The sequence below is a fragment of the Vespa velutina genome, chromosome 25 (genome assembly GCF_912470025.1).
Source record: "Vespa velutina chromosome 25, iVesVel2.1, whole genome shotgun sequence".
Lineage (NCBI taxonomy): Eukaryota > Metazoa > Arthropoda > Insecta > Hymenoptera > Vespidae > Vespa > Vespa velutina.
The window spans coordinates 1008739-1013738 of NC_062212.1; the positions used below are offsets into that span (position 1 = coordinate 1008739).

The 5000-nt window shown below is 31.8% G+C and overlaps 1 protein-coding gene across 6 annotated transcripts in view; it reads left to right on the plus strand.

Annotated features, from left to right (window-relative positions):
* LOC124957397 (protein Fe65 homolog) overlaps positions 1–5000 on the plus strand; it is a 145650-nt gene that overhangs the window by 47175 nt on the left and 93475 nt on the right. The window lies entirely within an intron of this gene.

Below are 5000 nucleotides of genomic sequence, written 5' to 3' on the forward strand. Positions count from 1 at the left end.
AATGATTGGCCATGATTGACGCGCTGTCAATTTTTTCTTTTTCTTTTTTTTTTTTTTGTTTTTTGTCTTCTTTTTTTGTTGATTTTTTTTTTTTCTAGTAAATAGAACATCTTTTATTAGGGTGGTGAAAAGTGATGGGAAAAGTGAGGGGAAAGGGTGAAGTCGATAATTATTGTTCATGCAATGTTCTTTTTCTCTGTCTCGTTCTTTTTTTTCCATTTTTGCTTTTTAATTGCAAATCAGACGACATTGATGTTTATTTATAACACGATATTTGATTAGCTGCTGGATAATCTCCGAATCTCCGTGCAATATCTTGTGTATTCAATAATATCAAATATTTATTTGTTTATTTATTATTATGTTGGATTATGTTAAAAACTTGGAATTTTTTATCAATCGATAACCCTGAACAACAAATTATTTCTTACAATATCACGTCGATATTTAATTAACAAATTCAATTGTTCCGTCGACATAAACGATAAAGAACAATTGATTTTAAATAAGATTCCTAAAAAGTGATTCTCAAATTTTCATAGACAAAAATTCTTTTTATCTTTTCTCGTACAGTTACTATTTCTCTTTTTTTCTACTGATAATATCTCCAACATATTTCACATTTCATTTCCCTATTAAGTTACAATCGCGTGTTCCAAGATTCTTTACGGACTCACCAATCGTAACTCTTCAAATACGTATTGTCCATTAAAAAGAAAAGGAAAGAAGAAGAAAGAAAAAAAGAAATATTTCTTTTGAGATCGTTCTTGTGAACAGCCAATAGAGTCCAATTTTTACGTAATAATATTTACGACTACGTTGGCATCAGATCAGAAAAGAAATCGTCGATTGGTGAGGGGTGAGGTGGGCTGTGGTGGGCTGCGGTGGGCTAGGGTGGGCTAGGGTGGGCTAGGGTGGGCTGGGGCGGGCTAGAGTAAATACATAGATAAAAAGTACCGGTATCATAATATTCTTATCATTAATGGCCTATATGACTTTTTGGGATCGAGTGTTTGGAAATTTAATGTAATTTTTAGTGTAAAAATGTCATGGCGTCGACTGATAAATATGCATTCTGTTTATCTCTCTCTCTCTCTCTATCTCTCTCTTTTACTTACTGGTATAGATGTGTATATGTGCGTGTGGGTGTGCGGTATAATACAAGTCATTTTTCACTGTGTAGTAGACGAGCTACGAGCCTGGCACCGAGCTTCCAACTTTTCGAGACGCATCGTCGAGAATTTGTTAACTCTTTTTCCATTATCGACGATTGATGGTTACGATCGTTTAAAGTCTAGTTACAGAGTTATGGTTCCTTGGTTCAAGGAAATTTGGTGTTAAGTTGTTTTTTTTTCTCCCCCATCGGTCTCTACATTCTTTCTTTTTCTTTTTTTTTTCTTTTTTTTTCTTCTTTTTCTTCTTTAAAGAAAAATCTATACGAAACCTGGATGTAACCTAGAAGCAAACTGGTCCACCAAAGGGTGGGTTATTTTCTTTGAAATTATGTCGATGATTTTTAAAAGTCAGTCAGTTCGGTTTTTTTTTCTTTTTTCTTTATTTCTTTTTACTTCTTCTTTTTTTTTTTTTTTTTGTTTTTTGACTAAAACGCAGCCCACCACATAGAGCGTGTAATTTTGTTCAAACGCATGTCGATTATTTTTTTAAAAGCAATCTTTTTTCCTTTACTTTCCTCTTTTTTTTCTTTTTTCTTTTTTCTCTTTTTTCTTTTTTTGGATAAATTTAATTCTCCCTAAGGTTCGGTATGAAAGAAATAATAATCTTTATCTCTAGCGTTGATTTTGTTCTCTTTTCTTTTTTTCTCCTTTTTTTTTCTTTTTTTTTTTTTTTTTTAAGTAAAAGATAAGAGCCAAACAAAAGAAAAGTAGGTTGCCGTTCTAAATCTCTTTGTCTCTTTTTTTTCTCTTTCTCTCTCTCTCTCTCTCTCTTTTTTCTACCCCCGTCTCTTTCTCTATCTCTCCCTTTTCTTTTTAATAAACGTTTTACTCTCGAATTCTGATTTATGTAAAGGACCATTCTCCTTTTATTCGAGGAAACGTCCTATTTCGTTCCGCATCATTCGACACGCGAGAGACGATTGAAATCGGACGAGGTCGGATCGGGTTTGCGACCTTAATTAGAATATCATTTTCTTTTTTTGAGAACTGATCGTTCAGAAAAGATTCAGACAGACAGACGGAGAAAAAGACGGACGGATGTGTAATAAAGAGATAAAAGAATGACTCGAGTGACTTATCGTGATCTAATTACTTGAACTGAATTTTATATATGAATATATAAACATGAATATGAAATGAAACAATATTATACAGATTCCTGGACATATCGTTCAGTTTTATTTGATCGTTGAACGAAAGATACTCAAAATGATCTAGACAAAATTCTAGAAGAAGAAAAAAAAAACCCCCGAATTATTTTAACGATCTTATCGAAAAAAAAAGAAGAAGAAACAAAAACAATTATCTTAAAAATTATAAAAAAAAAATAATCCTATCGAAGATATTCAATAGCCCATCACAGCCCACCACAGCCCACCACAGCCCGCCCGTGCCCAAAAGATAATATATTCGTAAAAGGAAAATAAATGTTAGACTGGAAATTATTAGAAATCACGAAGGACATATTGATCCTTCTAACCCTTGATCACGCATAAACGTTCCAATCTATCATTGGTCCTCCTCTACGATCGGCTAAAATATGGGAATACATAGTACGTGTGTCATTCTGTGTGAGGGGAAGGAGAAATAAAAAAGAAAGTTAATGGTGGGTTGGGGTGGGCTAAGGGTGGGCTATGAGTATGGGTTAGGCGGGAAACATATGGAACAGAGAGAAAGAGAGAGAAAGAGAGATAGGTAGATAGATAGATAGAAAGAAAAAGAGATAGAAACTCGACAATGGGTGAAGGGAATCCTAGAGGAGTGTTCTCAATGCGGACACAACGCATGTGGATGAAGCAGGACAGAAGAACGAAACGGGAACAATGCCACCCGGTATTATTTTCTGTTTGCTGCGTCAGACCAACCACCCACTCTACCCAGCCTGTATTCATTCTCTCTCTCTCTCTCTCTCTCTCTCTCGCCTTTTCCTTTCCTTCTCCTATCTCTCTTTTTCTCTGTGTCTATCTCACTCTCTCTCCCTCTCTTTCTCTTTGGAGCGAGCGAGCGAACGAACGAGCTAGTTTTCCCCCCCCCTCTCTCTCTCTCTCTCTCTCTCTCTCTCTCTCCATCTCTATCTTCCTCATTCACTGTATACGACTGTATCTATCCATCTCTTTCCAACCCCGCATCGTTTCTCTCATTGCAAGGGCGTATGCCGACACAGGCTAAGATCCAAGATTGCGGCCTCCTATGTATATTTGCCAAATAAACGAATCAGCTTGTTTCATCCAGTATACACACACACACACACACACATATATATATATATATATATATATATACTTCATTTGACCTAACGAAGACATAAATCATTTGCCTGTTAATCCCATTCTCTCTAGTTCCTTTTTTTTCGTTTTTCCTTCTTTTTTTTTTTTTTTTTTTTTTTTTTTTTTTTTTAACCCATGAACATGTACGATGATACATCGTTCGTGATAATCCTATCATTGCATTTTTTTTCTTTTCTTTTCTTTTGTTTTTTTTTCTTTTTTTTTGTTTTTTTCGTTTTTTTTTTTTTTTTTTTTTTTTTTTTTTTTTTTTTTTTTCTTTGGAATTTATTTGAAAGGGCAGGACAATGATCCTCTTCTAATCTCGCAGTTCGCTATTAGATATTGATAAATACGATATTCAATTGATTTTATCCGATCAATGATCAATAATTAATGTATGGAATTATTATCATATGAAATTTGATCGATTTGCTTGAAATTATTTATTCGTAAAATTTGATTGATTTTATTTAATCAATTTGAAAAACTTATTGCATTGCGATAAAATTTGAAATGATTCATATAACGTAAAATACAGCTGATTTTATTTGTAATAATTGATTTTTTTAATTGTACGAATTATTATCTCGCACGTCTGATTAATTTTCTTCGTTTAATTTTTTTTTTTTTTTCTTTTTCTTTTTTTTTTTTTTTTTATAAATCTTCAAATGCAATACGCATTACGATAAAATTTTATATATAGATTATGATTCAAAGAATAATTCATATTTGGAAATTGATTTAAAAGTTGAAGATAATAAATCAATTTGTTTCGTCTGATTATGTTTCATTTGAGTTAACGTCAAACAGTCAAAGCGAAAGAGGTGTTTTCATTTACCTTAGAACGTCTTACTCTTTTTCTCTCTCCCTCTCTCTCTCTCTTTCTCTTTTTTTTCTTTCTCTCTTGTGGATTGACAGCTCGGGCATGAAAACAAGGAATTAGCCGAGATGCGAAAATACCTTGAAATATACGTCTTCCATTTGTTTTCGAGCCTCGAGGAAAATAACAAAAGTGAGTTTTCAGGATCTTTAACTTTAAACTCATTTAACTTCTAGAACAATTTACTTTCGTTTCTAAATTGAAATATAGAAAGAGAATGAGATAGAGATAGAGATAAAGAGAAAGAGAGAGATGAGATTAACGACAGCGAACAATTTTGAAAGTTATAAAGTTAACATTTTTTTTTCTCTCTCTTTTATTTTTTTTTTTTTTTTTTTTTTTTTATAATATATTTATATAAATAATTTAAAAGATAGAAAAAATTTTTCACAGTACGAATGATACTTCGATGTAAAGTGTTTCTCATTATTTTTCTAAATTTCAAATTTATATGATTTAATCGTAAGAAGAAAGAAAGAAAATAATAAAAAAAGAAAAAAAAATAACAAAAATAATAAAAATAAAGAAGAAATTAATAATAAAATAGAATTATAATTATAATAAAATATTAAGTCATACGATCAGAATTAATAAGTAAATACATTGGGGAATGAATGGGTGGGGCTTATTGTTAATAAATTTTATTGAAATTATTTCGTACACTCGTAACACTCGATT